Source organism: Martes martes, assembly GCF_963455335.1.
Source record: "Martes martes genome assembly, chromosome: 14".
NCBI lineage: Eukaryota > Metazoa > Chordata > Mammalia > Carnivora > Mustelidae > Martes > Martes martes.
Genome location: NC_137902.1, coordinates 52,079,824 through 52,100,884, shown reverse-complemented (window position 1 = coordinate 52,100,884; position 21,061 = coordinate 52,079,824). Strand labels below are relative to the sequence as shown.

At 34.3% G+C, this 21,061-nt stretch overlaps 1 protein-coding gene and 1 pseudogene across 5 annotated transcripts in view; one reads left to right on the top strand and one right to left on the bottom strand.

The window, feature by feature from the left end:
- The window catches only part of ADK (adenosine kinase), a 523,602-nt gene that overhangs the window by 182,303 nt on the left and 320,238 nt on the right, over nt 1-21,061 (top strand). The window lies entirely within an intron of this gene.
- LOC308355456 (small ribosomal subunit protein eS27-like) lies at nt 4,049-4,313 on the bottom strand (annotated as a pseudogene). Its single transcript has one exon. The product of its transcript is annotated as a small ribosomal subunit protein eS27-like (transcript).

The following is a 21,061-nucleotide window of genomic DNA, read 5'->3' as shown; positions in this document are numbered from 1 at the left end:
ATTAATATGGATTTATAATTATTATTTCATTCATTTGCCTTTAATTCCTACAGGAATAAAAGGTGAGTTGCAAACCACAAGTGTGGTAATACTGGCTTTTATATTTATCTATGTAGTTACCTTTACCAGTGTTCTTTATTTCTTGTTATGTCTTCAGGGTACCATCTAGTGTCCTTTCATTTCAGCCTCAAGGACTCTGTTTTATCATTTCTTATAGGACAAGTCTACTATTAACAAACTTCTTTAGCTTTTTTTAAAATCTGGGCATGTCTCAATTTCTTCTTTATTCATAAAGGGTAGTTTTGCTGGATACCTAACTGTTGGCTGGCCTTTCTTTTAGCAGTTTATATGTCATCTCACTGCTTTGTGTCCTCCATTGTTACTGATGAGAAATCAGCTTGTAATATTGTTGAGGACCCCTTAGTCATGAAAAATCACTTCTCACTCTGTTTTTAAGATTCTTTTTTTGTCTTTGATAATTTGCTCACGTTTTTAGTATGGATCTCTTTGATTTTCTTCCTTGGAGTTCATTGGGCTTTAATGTGTAAATTCATGTATTTCATCAAATTTGGGAAGTTTTAGGTCATTGTATTTTCAGATTTTTTTTTCTATGTTTCTCTCTTTCTATACAAATTTTTGGATTTTTATAATACATATGTTGGTCTGCTTGGTGATTTTTTTTGATGTTTCTGTTGAATGAGTTTCGAGCTGTCTACTAGTTTGCTCCATAATTATTTATTATATCATTATATATATTTGGTCTGGTATGTCCATTCTTGTGTCAGCATTCTAAAATCTTGGTTACTCTACATTAAGGCCAGTGGCCTATTGTTTTCTATTTCCACACTGGAGCTGTTGGTTTTCTTAAACCTGGCCTACTTAACTTACCTATATTACTTCATTGCGATCCTTATTTTTTAGAGCCTTGCAACAGCTTATTAGATAGATAAGGCAATGTGGTCTCCATTTTAATGAGGATTCTGATTAAGATAGACAAAAATGCCATGATAAGTCACTATGCAAAATAGAATTAGAACTCAGGAGTTTTAACTGGAACTTCTGATTCATCTCCTTACTGGAGGTTTTCCCCTCTTCCTTAGAAGACTTGAGTTTTGACTTGTCTATATGTTTGAGATTTTGAGTGTTTTCACATACTCTCTGCACTTCTTACAGTCAGCTTCAATTTGGGAAGAATTGGAGGTTGTCAGGGAAAATCAAGTATCCATCATTTTAAATATAGTTCTGAGCAAACCAACTCTTTCTTTCATGCTTCTTAGGGACAGCAGTTTTCCTTGATGTTTAGATACCTTTTTGATCCTTGGACATTTATGCTTTTTTCTGAATTATTGAATTTTTCAGAAGCCTGATGACCAGCTACATGTGGTTTTCCTCTGTTGTTTTAAGTTATATAAATTTGCTTGTTTTTATGCTTCTTGCAAATTGATTTACTGATTTTTCTAATGTTCTGCCGTTGTTAAAAGTTTGTCATTGTTCTGAGGATCTAATCAAATCTTGTGTCTTATCCTTTGTTAACTGAACTATAAGTAGATCATCATTATCATTGTTAAAGAACAAAATTGAAATTGAAGATCTAACTGGCTTTATTAAATAATTTGTGAATCAGGCAGCATCACATCTTAAAAGTAAAGGAGAGCTCTCTTGAGCTGCCAAAAAGGAACAGTTTTTAAAAGCAGAAAGGGAATGGAAAAAAGGAAATTATTAGGAAAGAATGTTGTCCTTCTGGGGGCAATGAAAGGGATCTATCATTACATTTCCTAGTGCTGACCAGGAAATTCCATGTTGACTGGTTAAAAGGTTACATTCTTGGGGGTATTGAAATTGTAGTTAGGTTAGGTATTAAGTCTTGGTTTGCTAATGTGGGGCTCTTGATGTAAGTGACTTCGTTTTGGACCTGTGGTTTTCTTTTTTTTCTTTTTTATAATCTAATTTTTAATTTTTTTAAAATTTTTTTTAAAATTTTTTGATAGAGGGAAATCACAAGTAGGCAGAGAAGCAGGCAGAGAGAGAGGGGGAAGCAGGCTCTCCGCAGAGCAGAGGGCCCAACGTGGGGCTCAATTCCAGGACCCTGAGATCATGACCTGAGCCGAAGGCAGAGGCTTTAACCCACTGATCCACCCAGGCGCCCCTAATTTTTAACTTTTTATTAACATATAATGTATTGTTAGCCCCAGGGGTACAGGTCTGTGAATCGTCAGGCTTACATACTTCACAGCACTCACCATAGCACATACCCTCCCCAATGTCTATAACCCAACCACCCTCCCATATCCCCTTCCCTCCTCAGTTTGTTTTGTGAGATTAAGAGTCTCTTATGGTTTGTCTACCTCCTGATCCCATCTTGTTTCATTTTTTCCTTCCCTACCTCCAACTCTCCTCACATTGCCTCTCAAATTCCTCATATCAGGGAGATCATATTATAATTGTCTTTCTCTGATTGACTTATTTTGGTTTTCTTTTTAATAGAATAAATTATTTCTTCTCCCTTTCATCCTCCAAAATGTTGAGGCTATGTGGATTTTTATGACTCTCTATTCAACAATAAAAAGTAACCATTTTTCTGTTACTTTAATAACTGCCATCTTTGTAAATAAAGTATATTTTTCTTTGATTTAAAGCAGAGATCTTTGAGATAAAATAATACTCCTTTCATTGCTGTACTCCAGGTCATTTTATAGAAACTATTATATTTGTGTATTATGTTCTTTACCCTTTTAACTCCATTTGTTTTTAGGTTGTAGAGATGACCCTATGCCTCTAATTATAGGTTTTCTTCCTTAATCATATATACAAAACCATGAGTAATGGACCTGAATTTTTTCTTCACATAGCTTTAAACATTTACCTTGGTCTTTTCTTGAATTCTTAGATACTTATTTCTGTCTTTTAATTCCTAACTTGGTTCTCTGATCATCAGCTTTCTGGTTTTTCCAATTTCTCATATTTTTCCTAGTTAGATAATCTTCCATATTTATATTTAGCTACTAATGAAATTTTAACCAGGTTTTGTTTTGTTTTTAATTAAATTTTGAGAGAACTAAGTACCAGTGTTTATATTTTTATACAGGATTTCACCTGGAGGAGAGGGGAGTGCTTTGTTTTTTTCTTTGATGCAAATGTCATGTTAGGAACTAGTTCCCAGAATTGTGTTTTAAAGCTTTCCCGAACTATGTACATTGAGTTCCTAAAATCTTTTTTTGTTTTTAAGTTTCAAGAGTTATATCTGGATGAACAGAAACATGTTGAACCAAAAATTGTAAAGCTGGTATTTCAAGAACCATGTGGCATTTCCAACTGAGTCATAGTTACCTAGAAATTAAAATTGAAAATCAAGACCTTCATATTTCTTTTCTTTTAAAAAAATTGTTAATCTGTGTGGTTATAGATTTTTCTGATTAACTTTTTTTTGTGACCTATTTTACTTGAAAAAAAAAAAACAGCTAGAGATTAAAAGGCTTTTTATTAGATGTACCTCCAGGAATCTGGGAGCTGTCCCGACCCCTTACGTTTAAAAAGTAGAAATGACATTGGAGTGATCAAAGAGAATTCTCCATTCTAATGTCTTACACCTGAAACAGTTGTGGAAACGTCAATAGCGCAGCAGTATTTATAAATATCAGAGCAGGATGTGGCAGATGGTGATGCAACACAGAGGCTTGTCAAACCTTACGTCATTAAAAAGGAGGTTCCTGTTGGTGCCACTTATAAGATTAATGAATAATTTTAAGTAATTGGGGCTTACAAAATAAAGTTGACTATTCAAAATAGTTCTTTTTGCAGCTGGAAAAAATTTAAATATGAATTAATATGCTTTTCTTTGGTAATCCTTATTCCTTGTTGGATTAGATTGTGAGAGGTTTTAGTAGCTAAATAAGGTGAGGAAAGCAGTGTTTTGTTTTTCTAAGTGGTATTTTAATGGATTTGTGACATTTTTCTACATTATGTCAGATTTTTAATTTTTTAAAATTTATTTTTGTTCATTATTATTATTTTTTAACTTTATTCAACATCTGTGTATTGGGATATCATCTCAATTCAGGGTGATTTTAGTGCTTCCTCCATCAGAGGAACATCCTTCTGTAAGCCTTGCTTTTCCTCCTGGAGGCTGGCTGAGGACAGTGGAGCAGCCAACACACAAAACTACAATTTGTGCATGGCTAAAGATGGCGGTGATTTTGTAGCATCCTGGACAGTTCATATCCATGAAGGAGGATTTGGGCCTTTGTGCACTTATTCTTGTGCTTCCTCTTCTCTTATTCTGGGAATGGGTGGAGAAGGTCCTTTGTGAGGGGCATGTTCTCATGGAGAACTCATCACCACCAGAAAGGCTGTCAGGTTTTTAATGTAAAGCAAAATTCATATATCTTCTCCTTCTTTTCTCTTTTCTTTACCCCTTTAGTCCTTCTCTTTATGTTTCCTTTCTTCCTTTTTTCTTTCCTTTTTTTTTCTTAAACTTTATTTTATACCTTATATTAAGAGATTCTTTTACCAGTTTAAACCTTGTAAGTTTCAATGTGGTGCATTGTTCTATGCTACAGCATTAAACATGGGTACAATCGGAGGTTGTGTTTCTCCTGCCTAAGAGGAAAACAAAGAGACTTCTGTAAGAAATGCTACAAGTGACAGTTTCTAATTTCATCCAGGGGATGAAACTCTTGCCTTGGTTCCATTCCTTTTCATTCTGTTTTAGAGTTAGAATTCAGAAACTTTAAAATAAATGTCTTATGGATAATGTATTCATTTGTTTGAACTGAAAAATAAAGTCAGACCTCTTTGGGTAGAAAAAAATGTCTCATTTGTTTAGTTGTTGGACAGTAAGGATGGTCTTTGCCGCATAAATTATACAGTGGTACTGTCAAGATGCCTGCTTTTTTAAAGAAAAGCTTTTCTAGAGTATTTCTATGTTCTTTGGTGTTTTTGATGGTGAGGTACTTGAGATAACAAAGTAAAAAGCCAAATAGTCTAAATTTTAGCAAGGCATAGTGATTAGGGGTGTAGAGGATGTGCTGTGGAATTAAGCAGAGCTGGGCAAGAAAAAACTCGGGCAAAATCAGCTAACTTCTTCAAGTTTGAGTTTCTTTTTTTGAAAAATGGGAATAATTATAATAATTTTATAGCCTAATATTTTCAAAAGAGTAAAGTTACGAATCTCATAGATAATGAATATGTCAACAATTTTATTTAATTCATAATGAATGAATGAACAGATAAGATGTTACATTTGATTTAAAAGAAAATTCAAAGTCCAGAGACATGTGTGGTCGATGAAATAAATCTACAAGTATTACATCATTGACTTTTTAAAAAAAGATTTTATTTATTTATTTGAGGGAGTGAGAGAATGAGAGAGAGAGAGAAATAGCATGAGAAGGGGGAGGATCAGAGGGAGAAGCAGATTCCTTGCCTAGCAGGGAGCCAGATGCGGGACTCGATCCCTGGACTCCAGGATCATGACCTGAGTTGAAGGCAGTCGCTTAACCAACTGAGCCACCCAGGAGCCCCAACAAAACTGACTTTTTGTTGGGTGGCAAGGTTTAGTTCTCTCTGTAGAGTCAGATTTTGTTTACTGATTTATACACAAGAATTATTGCTGTAAGTAATGTATAGACTTATAAAATAGCTTGAAGATGATGAAAGGTATAAGCCACATAGAATCAGAAATCTAGAAGTCTATGCTCTAAAAAAAGGCATAGACTTCCACAAATATCTCCAGTCTTTTTGGACCATTTCAAAATCTTTTACAATTTTTTTCTTTGATGGTATTTAACTCAATATAGTGTGCTGTTAGAATTAATGATAAAATACAAACAATATACCTAGTTCAGTATTTATATATAACAAGAGCTCAATAAATTACAGCTGTATGTATGTGGCAGATATTTTCCATTAATTGAATTAAACTTAGTGTGTAATTCCAGCAATTTGTTGAGAATATATTTAAAGCAATAAAATATTCCAGATATTCCTTCCTTCACACCTATTTGTCTAAAACCAAAATCTTTCAAAATAAGGCAGTGGGGCCTAAAACTGATTAGGGAATTGGTCCTTATGGGGAAAGAGCCCAAATGTCATCGACTGATGAATGGATAAAGAAGATGTGGTGTATATATGGAAAGGAATATTACTCCTCCATCAGAAAGAATGAAATCCTATCATTTGCGATGATGTGGATGGAGCTTGAGTGTATTACACTAAGCAAAATAAGTCAGTCAGAGAAAGACAAATACCATATGATTTCACTCATGTGGAATTTAAGAAACAAAAGAGATGAACATATGGGAAGGGGGAAAAAGAGGATAGCAAACCATAACAGACTCTTTAAAAATATATATTTATTTCAGAGAGAGTGCGCATGCACGCATGCATGTGCAGTCGGGGGAGGGGCAAAGGGGGAGGGGAGGGAGAGAATCTTAAGCAGACTCCATGCAGAGTGCAGAGCCCAACACAGGGCTCCATCTCATGACCCTGCGATCCTGACCTGAGCTACCCAAGTGCCCTAGCAAACCTTAAGGGACTCTTAATGATAGAGAGCAAACTGAGTGGTGATGGAAGGAGGTGGGTGAGGAATGGGCTAAATGAATGATGGATGTTAAGGAGGACACTTGTCATGTTGAACACTACATGTTATATGTGAGTGATGAATCACTAAATTCTACTCCTGAAACCAATATAACAGTATGTGTTAACTAACAATTTAAATAGAAATTTGAAAAGAAAAAACAATTAATAAACAAAGTTTAATAAGTAAAGTTTAATCTTCTGAGCTCTTGAATGCTTTACTTGGTTAGTGATTGTTTCGGTTAGTGACTTGGAAATTCTTTGTTGTCTACAGTTGTTGGAAGATTTATTGGTTGATTGGCATCAATAAGGATTATACATCGATAGTTAATTGAATGCAAAAGAAAAGATATAACTCTCTTCGTATCTGCGCATCTTACATAAAGATGTAGTTTAATTTCATTTTATGTTAAATATTAAATACCATAAGTTTTCATTTAATGAAATTAATAGTAAATTTCTTTGTAAAAGAATAGTTTTTTAGGGCGCCTGGATGGCTCAGTGGGTTAAGCCTCTGCTTTCGGCTCAGGTCATGATATCAGGGCCCTGGAATTGAGCACTGCATCAGGCTCTCTGCTCACCAGGGAGCCTGCTTCCCCCTCTCTCTCTACCTGCCTCTCTGCCTACTTGTGATCTCTCTCTCTCTCTCTCTGTCAAATAAATAAATAAAATCTTTTAAAAAAAGGAATAGTTTTTTAAAGAACAAGATAATAATCTCTAATTACTGCATCTAAGTCAGTTTTATAAGTGTTTATCTTCCATGCCACACTCTTAATTCCACAGTATGTATTCAGTGATTTTCTTATATTTTCCTGGTTTTCATGTCTGCATTTAAGCCACTTAAACATCACAGAAAGCTCAGAGCACAGTCTCGAAAACAGTTTTCTGTTCTAATCAGTCTCTTATTCTCCCATGGCCACTAGAAGTATATGGAGTGTCTTAGTGCCTCTGGATGCCAATGAATCAAGAATCACTCCAAACATCACTTTTTACTAAGATCTGTGAACCTGTTTGTTCTATTTAATCTTAGTTAGTTGTTTGTTAGTCTTCACTTCCCCATGTATACTTTCTTCTGCCTACAGTGCTGTTTACCGTGGCCATTTTTTCTCATCCCTCTCAATTTACTGGTCATTTCCAGAGATAAATGATCTTTCTGACTTTTGCTTTCCCCATGCTAAAAGTGCTTATTGGAGCATATATATCTCTTTATATAGCTTAACCCAACTGAGTGTTTGCATTTGTTGGTGATATTCTGTCAATAATGTCAACATCATTTTTAACTGCATATAAATCATTGATCATTTTTTCCCATTATTCATCATTGGAATAATTTACATAACACAGTACTTACCATATAATGGACTGATAAATGAATGGCTCTCTACTCCCTTCTGTATTATTTATTTGATCCTCTGATTATGAACACTTGTACCTCTAGTCAAGCTGATCCTAGATTATGCCTGTCCTTAAACTTTATTATCTGAATCAGAATTAGAGCCACATGCAAAATCCTTTAAAGGGAGGTTTTATTCACAAGAGTTGTTGCAAGAGTGGGGAAAGGGACCTTTGTAATAGGTGGATGGGGATTACTGCAATAAAGGAAATGCTCCCACCATGAGATGTGCAGTGTTCCCAAAAGTTGGATAGAAAAGTCTTTTCTTTCCAAATGGAAGAGTGAAGCTAGAAGGAACCTGGTGTGTGGAAGTGGAATTAATAGGTGTAGGTGGGTAGAGGTGGAGTGATGGGATAGTACAGAGACTGTTCTACATTGAGGTCAGCTTACCCTCAGGAGGGGCTGTTAGGTTATACGTTGGTTCAGGCTGAGGATGGGTCAATGTTCAGGGCTCTCAAGGAAGTAGAGAAAACTGACATTTGGTAAGTCAAGGTAGCAGGTGTTTTGTTGAGATTGATCATTGGGTATAACCAGTTCAAGTAATCATTTTTGGGCAAAGAATGGGAATTTGGAGGGTCTGTGTCTGGTCTTGTCATAAGGCAAACAAAGGAGTTATGTGTGAGTCTTTTCTAGTCATATGAGGAAAAATGGTCCCTTGTAGCAAACTGTTTCAGGAACACAAAGGGATGGGGGGATTTCTTCAACTGTCTCTGGTTACCAGGATCATAGGGCCTGGCGTAAAGCTAATGCTGAAAGAGGAATTTGGAAACATGTTTCTAACACAGTTGTCTTGGTCACTTCCTCCTTCTCTTTATCTTTAGCCCCAGTGCCCACCCCCCAGGGAAAAATTAGAAACCCCAATCTCTCTGATTCAGAAAGGTTGTTTTTGTTTTTGTTTCTGTTTTTTTAAGATTTTTATTTATTTGGGAGAGAGAGAATGTGCAAGTGCGGGGAGGAGCAGAGGGGAAGGGAAAAGAAGGGGGAAAGAACCTCAAGCAGACTCTTCACTGAGCTTGAGCCCAACATGGGGCTTGATCTCACAACCTTGAGATCATGACCTGAGCTAAAAACAAGTCAAACACTTAACAGACTGAGCTACCCTGGCTCCCTTAATTCAGTAAGTTTTAAATTATTGCTAATATATTTAGTCCATGTAGTTGTACATTATTCTTCCCACAAAATTTTATTTTCTATTCTTTGGTCTTTCCTTAGAATGATCTTTAGAATCATTTTATCTATGTATTAAAAAAAAAAAAACCCTCCTGAGGTTTGATGGGAATTTTGTACCATCATAAATTAATTTGGGTATAATACACATTTTTATGTTGTGTTTTGATCGGTAGAATGACATTAGAATATCTCTACTGAGTCAAATATGTGTTTTTTTAATTACCTAATAGAGTTTTATAATTTTTTAAAAAAGATCCTCACACTTTCATATATGTTGTTAAGTATTGTGTAGTGTGTTATCATTCTTATTCTTGTTATTCCTACAACTTTAAAATAACATCTCTTTTTTATCATGCTTTCCAGGTGATTATTGCTGGTATAGAAGAGATCTAGTTATTTTATACTCAGATACAGCATTCCTTTACTGATTCTATTACTTTTTTAGCTCCTATCTTGCTTTGAGTTTCTGTTACTTATGTTCCCTGAAAATTGTTTTCTCTTTCTTTCTTTTATTTAACTCTTTTTCATATGCTATTGCAGTATCAAGAATTCAAAAACTTGGGGCACCTGGGTGGCTCAGTCAGTTAAGCATCTGCTTTCAGCTCAGGTCGTGATCCCTGGGTCCTGGGATCAAGCCCCACATTGGGCTTCCTGCTCAGCAGGGAAGCCTGCTTCTCCCTCTGCCTGTTCCTTCCCCTGCTTGTACTCTCTGTCTCATTTTGTCAAATAAATAAAAGTCTGTAAAAACAAAAAAGAATTCAAAAACTCTGGAGAATTTTAGTATTGGCATTTAAAGGTATGTGTTCCATGTTAGGGAACAATTACTCTAACCCTAGTAGTTTTACAACTTATATTAAGAATAGGTGTGGAGTTCATTACATAATTTATTTCCCTTTTTATCCTATTGTTAAAATACATAATGTAAGTACTTCCCCCCCTTTTTAAAATAACCTTTGTGTTTACTAAAATATAGGTATTATGATGGCAGGCACTTTGTCAGTTTTGTTTTGTGTTGTTTATCCTCAGTGGCAATATGTTGCTTCCAAGACATTCAATGAACATTTTTTTTGAGTGATTTAATCAATTAGGAGACATAACCCTACGTGGAAAAGCTGTATTTCTCTTTACTGTTTGATTGTATGATTTGTATTAATTTTATTTAATTTTTTGACAGGCCCAAACGTAGCTTTTTATACAAACATAAGTATTTCCTTTAATGTATTTACTAATTTTCTTTTCTTTGAATGCCATGCAGTTATGCATTTTGACAGGCAGTATAAACAAAGCAGTAAAGAGTATAGTCTTTAGAGGCAAAGGCATGGATTCCAGTCCTGGTTCTTCTGTTTACATACTGAGTGACCTTATGATCTTTGACTAATAGTTTCTTCACAAGTAAAATGGGATGATAACTTATAACAACACCAACTTTATAGTTTAAGAGAATTAAATGTAATAATACACATAGATTACTTAGAATAGTGACTGGCACATAGTAAATGATCTAAAAGCCTTAGCTGTGTTGTTGTCCTATCATTGCTTTACTTCGGGTTTGATTTTTGGTTTGTTATATCATGGGGTTGTAAAATCTTATTTGCTTTATATAAAAGCAATCATTTCAATGATACTCCAAAAATGTGTGTTACATATACTGTTATGTTTTCATTTCTGATTTGTTAGACTCATACATATAATGCAATATAATGATGATTTATTACCTAATTAGTAGATATGGTAAAGTAAATGAATACCCTTTTATACCCTTTTATAAGTTGGTATTTAAGATGTTTGTAGAATACAAAATCAATATATAAAAATTTATTACATTTTTATACACTAGTAGTGAACTATTAAGCAAGAGATATTAAGAAAGCCATCTCATTTACAGTTGCATCTAAAAGAATACAATACCTAGGTACCCCTGGGGATAAAAATACATTGTATGTTTATTAAAAAAAATAAAATAAAAAAAAATAAAAGAATACAATACCTAGGAATAAATTTAGCCAAGAACATGAAAGGCCTGTACACTGAAAACTATAAGACACTAATAAAAGATTTAAGAAGACACAAATAAATGGAAAGATACTCTCTGATCATGGATTGGAAAAATGAATATTGTTAAAATGTCCAAATTACCCAAAGGGATCTAGAGATTAAATGCAATTCCTTTCAAAATCTCAATGGTATTTTCTTATAGACATAGACAGATAATTCAGTTATTTGTATGGCGCCACAAAGACAATAAGCACCCAAAACAATATTGAAAAAGAAAAATGAAGTTGGGAGTCATCACGCACCCTGATTTCAAACTGATATTACAGAGCTATAGTAATCAAAACAGTATGGTGCTGGCATAAAAACAGACACATAGATAAATGAAACAGAATAAGAGCCCAGAAACAAACTCATGCATATATGGTCAATTAATTCACAATAAAGAAGTCAGTGGGAAAGGACAGTCTGAATAAATGATGCTGAGAAATCTTGACAGGCACATGCAGAAGGTCATGATGATAAGATGTATAAGCTTTCCTTTTACTATTTATTTACTTTTTCTTATTAGTTAGTCCTATTCAGAATCCCCTTCAACTAAGTTAATAGCCCTTTCCTCTGCATACTGAAAAAACAAGGCCATGTTGCCTTGCATTCAGAATCCTGAATGAATTTCAGACTTCCTATTTTCTAATTTTACTCCTTTAGTAGTCAAGAGTCTCATTCCATCGTTGGCATTTTCAAGAGAATGTATTCACACTGATTTTAACTTATTTAAATATGAACCTGTTTAAAATTTATATTATTATGAAACAAAGTTCTGATCTTCTGTTAATGGAATTTGAAATAATTACAAAGGTGTAAAGTAGGCTCAGGTACCTCTTCTCTGGTTTTAAATTTAACTCTGAATATGTTTGGACCTAAAGACAAGTCTGTGTGTGTATATACAAGATGTTGTGAGGTAGAGTGAAGAATTGGCCCGAGGAACCCTATCACTTTCTACTCTCCTGTTTGAATCCCTCGCATGTAAAGATTTACAATTCAGTATGTAGTGATAAAATCCTTGGCCTCATTTTCATAGGTTTTACCTGGTAGTAATTGCTGTTCATGCCATCATGAACCAGAATTTTCTTATTTCCCAGAAGTCTCTACATGAAAATTAGCAGCTATGCAGCAGATTTGAAAAAAAGAAAAAGAAAATTGGTTGGTTGGGTAGATGTTAGCTAACCACTGAGAAACTGTGTTCTTGGTAGGAGTAAAGGTTGGTTGTAGATTATCTGTAGGTAAGCTTAAAAACTTTGCCATTTAAAAAAAAAAGAAAAACTAAAGAAAACTTTGCCATTTACTACTTATGTATTTAAAAGTGATTTAACAATGTATAATAGAAAACTGTGAAAATACTGATAATTTTAAAAATTAGAGATCTAATAAAATTAAAGAAACTTAGCTTTGGTTTTATAAAAGCAGTACCAGTTCAGTCCTTTATGAAGATGGCATACCATTTATGTAGATATAAAGAATTACAATAATATATTTTATTAAAAAGATCAAATTACCTTTAAGTTCTATTAAAAATAGTAATTTTTCATGTTTATTGGCCACCAGGGTTTTGTGCTTTATATAATAGGTCTCACGTATTCTGTTTTAAAAATCAAAGGAAATGTTCTTCAGGTAGATTAATGTAGTATAGGAAACTAATATTTGAAATGTGGAATTATTTAGAAATATTGGGGAACTGAGAAGTAATATCTCTATGAAGCATTTATATAAATGTGTCATGTGCCTTAAATGATGAAAAATTTTAAACTTTAAATATGAGAACACTTCTTTAAATTATTTAAAGTGGGTCATTTTCCCTTCCCAAAACTTAAAGATTTAATCCTACCCTGAGGAGAATTCTACTAAATGTGAAAGATCGTAGTCACTAATAATGTAGTTAGTGTTGCAATTTTTAAAGCAGCAACTGTGGATTCTTAACCATCTCCTTTATGTCCCTCAGAGATGAATCTTAATTTTGTAGCCATATTGGCTTCAAGTAATATACACAACTTGGGACATGTATAAAGCTTCAGATTTGACAGGGCTTATATTTTTGGAGAGATTATCTGGTAGGTATACAAGCAAGCTTGGCTGTTGGGCTCCTTTACAGGTAATTAAACCTGGCATCTCAGAAGTTGTGGCAGATTTACACTTTATCCTTATACCTGCGTATATGTAGGAAACCTTAAATTTTTTAAATTGGTTTTAATTGTTAAACTTAGTAATATGTTAGAAAATTGAAAAGTTAAAAAAAAAAGGGGAAAAATGGGCACACCAAAATAAAAAAAAAACCTTTTTTTGTTTAGTTTTGTGTGTGAGTCAGTGTGTGTATTTATGTAGTTCTACAATTTTATATTTGTTTGGGGGAGAAAACATTTTGCTTTGTTTTTTCAAGTAAATTTATTTTATTTGTTCATGTAGTTTTAGAGAGTCACCAAAACACAATCTTAGGGAAAATAATGTAAATGTAAAAATAGTACTCAAATAAAAGAAAATGGACTTAGTACAATATCTTTCTTGACTCTGGTGCTTACTTACTTCTGGGAAACTTACAATTAAAATATATAACAGACTTCTGACTTGCTGCATGTAACCTTGGGCAAATTTACATAGCCTTGCTGTGCTTCACTTTGCTCATTTGTACACTGTAAAGTGTACACTGTATATTTGCGGGGGGGATGTAAGTAAAGAGTAAAATAAAGGTATGAATAGTAGGTAAAGTGCTGGCTCATAAAAACTTTGTTACGATAGATGTTACTAGATGTCTATGTCCACATCATCAGCAAAGATTATGTGATTTAATTCTTCAGTATTTTCACAAAATATTTATATGAAGTAGGTGGGGCACGTAGATAAATTGTACTGGACAAAGCCAGTTTTTTTTTTTTTTAAGATTTTATTTATTTGTCAGAGAGATAGAGAGAGTACAGGCAGGCAGAGTGGCAGGCAGAGGCAGAGGGAGAAGCAGGCTCCCTGCAGAGCATGGAGCCCTATGTGGGACTCGATCCCAGGACACTGGGATCATGACCTGAGCCGAAGTCAGCTGCTTAACCGACTGAGCCACCCAGGCATCCCTGGACAAAGCCAGTTTTGAAAGAGTCCTGTATTCATATTCCCAAAGACTTCTATTTTTAGTTACATATTTATTAAATTGCTGCTCTGCCTACTGTGACTTCTCAGAGGCACATATTATGGGTTGAATTTTAGATGTCAACATATGTTCATCTTGGATTGAAATTGTGTTATCATTTCATAAAGTTAAATCCCCCAGTCCTCTCTATCATTTTTTTGATTAATGATAAAAGCTTGTCTTTAACAAAATTAAATGAATATTTTGCTTTAATTTCATGAAATTTTTCTATTTGTATTTTCCAAAATGTGATACATATACTTTGGTTATTTAAAAGTATGTTCACACATTCTTTGACATTCCTTCATTTAGAAGGTGGAGCCTAGTTACCCTGCTCTTGATTATGAGCCAGATTTAGTGACTTGCTTCTAACAAAAAGTGTGGCAATGACTGTGTGCTATTTATGAGGTTAGATCATGAAAGGCATTGTTATTTCCACATTATTTTCTTTTGGAATGCCCATCAAGTCAACCACCATGTCATGAGGACACTCAATCCATCTAATGGGAAGGCCCATATAGGGCGGAACTAAATTTTTCCCACCACCAACCAGCACCAAATGCTAGCCATATGAAAGAGCCAGCCCTATTCAAATCTTCAGATGATTGGAACTCTGGCCAACTTATTCACTGAAGCCTAATGAGATATACCGAGCCAGAACTGTTCTGCTAAGCCACTCTCAAAATCCTGAACCATAAAAACTATGTAAGATTGTATTTCCACCATGTTTGACATCCATAGATAACTGATATATGAAAAATCCAAAATTTTAAATGGTCATAAGAGTGTATACTGAAGAGTAGAGTGGTTTTTTTCCTTTGGTCATACTCTACTTGCTCAGTTGAAGTCATTATGTGTGATTCCTATAACAAGTTTTTTGTACATGCTTCCAAAAATACTCTATTCCTTTATATCTATGTGCATATCTATTAATGTATGTTATCTGCATACATTATACTATATACATAGTTTCATATCTTGGATTTTTTTTTTTTTTTTTTTGGCCATGTGTTGGAGATTGTTCCATACCGTACAAAATAGATCTGGCTGATTCTTTTTAATGGCCATAATGGCCCATTCTGTGACAGCATTTTCATTTATTTAATGAATCCCCTGTGTTTGGATATTTAGGTGGCTCACAAAGATGCTTCAGTGAATATCTTAATATAGGTAACATTTTCCACTTGTGTAAGTTTATCTTTATCATTTATTCTTAGAAATAGAATTGCTGACTCAAACAGCATAGATGTGGTACATTTTTAGAGGTTGCCAGCTTTTTCCATGTAAAAATTTTATCAATTTTTATTTCTACCAGGATTAAGTGAACATTTTTAAAAAGATTTATTTATTTTATAAATTTATTTTATTTTTTTTAAATTTTTTTAAAGATTTTTTATTTATTTATTTGACAGACAGAGATCACAGATAGGCAGAGAGAGAGGAAGGGAAGCAGCTCCCTGCTGAGCAGAGAGCCCAATGCGGGGCTCGATCCCAGGACCCTGGGATCATGACCTGAGCTGAAGGCAGAGGCTTTAACCCACTGAGCCACCCAGGTGCCCCTAAAAGATTTATTTATTTAATTAAGAGAGAGCAAGAGAGTGTATCTGAGCACAAGCTTAAGCAGGGGGAGGAGCAGAGGGAGAGAGAGAGATAGGTAGACTCCCTGCTTAGCAGGGAGTGGAGTGGGGGCAGTGGTGGAGGGGTTGCTGGCTCCATCCTAGGACCCTGAGATCATGACCTGAGTGGAAATCAGGAGTCGGATGCTTAACCACCTGAGCTGCCCAGGTGCCCTGAATGTGTTTGTTTTAATACAGCTTTACTAATTCAGAATATTATTCAGAATCGTCTTTATCAATATGATGTGTGAAAAATAATATCCCATTGAAAGTTTACATTTACATTTCTGTGGATGAAATGAAGTACTTGGATGGAGTGGACTATTTTCCAAGAGAAATAAATTGTCAAAATTCACTCTAGAAAGAGATGAAAATTTTGAATGGAATAATGCCCATACAAGAAATAGAGCAGGTTATCAAAGAACTTTCTCTCCACAAGAGTGGTAGTTCTAGTTGACTTCATTGGGAAAATATACCAAACCTACGTGGGACAAATAATTCTGAGAAAATTCTAAATAATTTGGTAGCATAGGATAAGAAAAGCTTTCAGATTCTTTTTTTTTCAAGCTGTCTCACATCAATTCTGTAACACAGCATGGATAGCAGAAAGAAAAAGAAGTGAGCGTAAAACTAAGGGAAAATATAGATTAATTCTCTTTGTGACTATTATAAAAATCTCAAAATATTTGGAAATAGAATCTAGTACCACATTAACAATAGTGACCAAGATGGGAAGTAGGACTATTCTGGGAATGCAAGGATGGTTCAGTAATACAAAATCTATTGTTTTGGTCACATACCAATAAAAAAAAGAATAATAGAATCTTTTCTGGAGATTATAAAGCAGTATCTATTGATGATGATCGATATATGATTCTTTAACATGATAGATTATATTTCTCTCAATTCTAATGCCAGCATTATATTTTATAGATAAAATGGGGAAATAGATTTAGCACTATCTTTGTTGTTTGTATGGTGGAAACCCCAGTGGAATAAAGTCAAGTTGTAAACAGAAACTCAATAAATTAGCTAGATTTAAAATTACAGTATCAAGGCACTAAAATTAGTAGACTGTATATACAAACTATAAAACTCATTCACAATAGCAAACAAAAGATAAAATACTTTTGGACAGATATTATTATTATTATTAGCATTTATTTATTTACATAATCTCTACACCTAATGTGGGGCTCAAACTCATGACCCCCAGCTTACGAGGTACATGCTCCACTGACTGAGCCAGCCAGGTGCCCCTGCATATTATTATGTTTATCCGTGTTGTCTATCATCTCTGCTCCCCCGATTTGTGTTTCCTGTTCAAACTTTTTCTTGTCTCTTGTTTTTTTGTTTGTTTGTTTTCTCTGTGTAATTTTATATCTTGGTTATTTTGAGCTATTAGAATAATTTAATAACAGAAACATCACAGATTATATATTGCAATGAATTTGGAAATATTGTGCATTCATATTGTAGCTTAAATCAAAAAGTACAAAATAAGTAACTTTTGGCTCTTGGCTAACTTTTGGTTTTTACAGATGCAGGGAAGTGCCTAAAATTTGAATCTATAAACCATGGTGTGTTTTAAAAATTTTGAATCATGCTTCTATCTTTGCAAAACTCTGTTGATTTTCATTTCTCACAAACGTTGTACTCTTAAATAATTGGAGTGATAAGTGATTATATAAGACATTTTACTTAAATTGAAAACATGGCCAGAATAATTTAATTATGTTTCCCAGAAGAATAGCAAAATAAGTATCAATGGCAATTTTATATTAACTTTAGCTTTTTTATACACACACACACACACACACACACACACACACACACATATATATTTCTGTTTCTTTAACTTCAAATTTATTACCATTAACTGGATCATGTTTCTTATGTTTTACTTTAATAGTAATTTTGCTAATGTAATATCACTATAATGTGTTTAGTAGTGTCATAACTCTATCAAGTTGATGCTTTCTTAAAAATTGCTGATGATAACAGTATAAGATGAAGGGTGTGTAGTTACGAAAGACCCTAACATGATTGTATATCTTTTTATTTAAGTACAAAGCATACTCATATTGTTCCTATCACCAGTATTTTTTTAAATGACATAGCACAAAGAACTGTATTATGGTGGGGAAACTATGAAAAGGTAAATTTATGGTTAGCTTCCAGATCTGCTCGAGAGTTTATTACCATCTGGTCTCTTTGGAGACTATTATAATTATTCATGGGAATGTTTTCAACACAAAAAAAGCATGATTTGTGTATTGGCAGAAAGTAAAAAATTCCAGTGGTTAAAACCATATGTAGTTTTCTTAGAGTTAGGCAGGGGAAATGAACTGAAGAACTAATTGAGAATCATCAGTAGTGATGTGGTTTGTCTCAATTTTGTCAGAATCTATTCATAATGAACAAAATACTGCAAAACAAGAAAAGCTAATGGTAATATAAATACAATAATAACTTTATGTGGTCTGTTACTTTACCTTCATTTTAATCCATGAAATGTAAGACAGCCTCAGATAAATCTTGGTGTAAATTTCAGAAACAAAATGAGGAATATAAAACAAATTTTGAGAATTTTTAAAAATGAAAACAAAAACATTCATGTTAAAATAATTTTGGAGTTGAACACTGCAACAACGCCTCTCTGAAAGGTATTTGTTATGAATTTAATTGCAAACATTATTTTAAATAATTTTACGTGTCATGGACTAGTTTAAAATTTTTCTGAAGCTTGAGTGGATTTAATAGTAAAAGCATAAAAACAAATATCTTTCCACTTTTCCGTTCTAAGAGTTGGAGAGATCTATAAAAAAGGAGATGACAAATCAAAAAATAGAAATCATCTATTATTATTCAGCTGTTTTAAAACAAAAATGCCTGGTGGACTGGGAATATACAGGAAATTTAAATTTGTGATTGAGAATAAGAAATGCATTTGTGGTTTAAAAAAGAAATACCAGCATGTCACATTAAAGTTATGATATCCACGGTATTGTGCAGTTAGCAGGAAAATGTATTACATCAGGGGGTATGTTGCACTTTAGAGAGCTAGTGTGGGGCTGCTGAATGAAGAGAATAACTCCATAGAAGGCATGAACATCAATAATCCAGTCAGAGAGGAAGAATTTTGCTGTCTCTCATGTAACATAAAACAGATGTTACATTCTATTAAAAACGTTCTTAACTAAAATGAATGTTTAGATCACTGGTCAATAGGAAAAACATGAACAATGGCAATTTAATGATTTTAAAATTTATTCTGTATGTCAGTTAATATTGGTGATAGGGAGGGTGAAGGGAAGCTTGCCAAATGTTATTGTATTTTGGATGTCTTAATTTAGAAAGTTGAAAGGCAACAGTAAACTATATTACTATTTTATTTATTTTGTTTTGCAAATTTAAGCTATATCTTTCTCAAGAATTGTAAAAAACAAGAGATTTAGAAACTGAGTCCAGATTCAATAACTTTGAATAAGTGGTTTAAGTATATCTAAAAGTATCATCAATTAACTTTAAATGAATGTTGGAAACATTAAGCAGTTGGCAGTTGAAAGTAGACATATAGAAGGGGCTGCATGGGGATATTAACCTGAGGTCCTAAGTATCTTTTCTTTTTTTAAGATTTACCTTTTTTCCAGTATTTTTTTTCCATTAAAAATTTTTTAGGTATAATTTATATACAGTTAAATTGACCTTTTTAATGCACAGTTCGATAACATTATGACACATGCACACAGTCACGTAACCACCACCAGAAATAAGATATGGAATAGTTCCATCCCCATAGAATTTCCCCATGCCCTTTTGTAGTCACCCCTCCCCCACCTCAGCTCCTGGCAACCACTATGTTTTTGTTGGTAGAGATAGTGCTCCTTGGTTGGTGTGCCAAGACTAATGCTGTAACTGTTCTTTTCCTTGGAGATTCCTGAGCGTTGTTTATACAGCTGGTGGACTTAAGATATGAGGTAACTGACTTCATTACTGTTTGCTATAAAATTGGTGGATTCCCCAGGCTTGATGTTCCTCATCCGCGGGTACAAACCCACTGCATACATAGCATCTATTTGAACCATATCATCTCACCTCCATAGGATGTGGGGGAAAGGGTGAATTGGTACAAATATGCTTGTATTCTTATACTTTGCCATGAGTAATAGTCTTTTGCCTTCTGCTTCATCTATGAATTTAGTAACTGACTTTTTTGTTAACCTTTTAAACAGGGTAAAATGCCATTGCTCATATTTTTCCATCCCTATAGTTCTACCTTTTTCAGTGTTTCATGTAGAGGAACCCAGCTCTTGGCCAAAAACTTTCATGTGATTTTTCAGGCCCAACTAGAGGCATTTACAAAGGTTTTACATAGCCGGTTGTAGTGGGAAAGCCGGGCGCAAAGCCAGCTCATTGCAGTTTCTGAAGGCGGTTTTAGTCAAGGCCTCATCCCCCATTAGCCAGCTGTGTTCTTCCATATATCTGCATTCCTAGCCCTGCATCTTCATTTGGGGGCCTCTTTATCTGGGCCTTTTAGAGAGGCCTGCCTCAGATGCCTCTGTAAACAGCTTCTTCCTGAGGAAGTGAGGGTGACTTTGAAGACCCCTTTCTCTGCTGTAACTTAGTACTCAGGACTCTTCTACTCCTAGCTTTTCCCTCTCTACCTTCCCTGGGACTCAGGGTCATAAAGCTGCAAGAGCCTTTTACCAGGGTCTCCCTGGACAAAGAAACAACCCCCACATCTGTGCTGATATACCTAATCCTTGGCCAGTATGCTGGCCCTTGAGGGAAGATGGAAGCGGAGAGCTCGCACTTCCTCTGGTTTAGCCTCTTACTGCATCATAGTAAGTGATAGATTTAGTCTTGTCTGAATGGACTCCCACAGAATCCAGCAGCTCAGCTCAGCTCTCCAGCTCATTGGAGTTCTTGACGTAGACGAATGGAATCATACAGTGTATAGCTTTTGAATCTGGCTTCCTTCAGTTGGCATAAGTGCATCTGAGACTCATCCATTTTGTTGTGTATCAGTAATTTATTTCTTTTACAGCTGACTAGTATTCCGTCATGTAGATGTGCTGCAGTTTCATATTCATCCCCAGTAGAGGAATATTGGGAATGTTTTTATTTTTGGTGATTATGAAT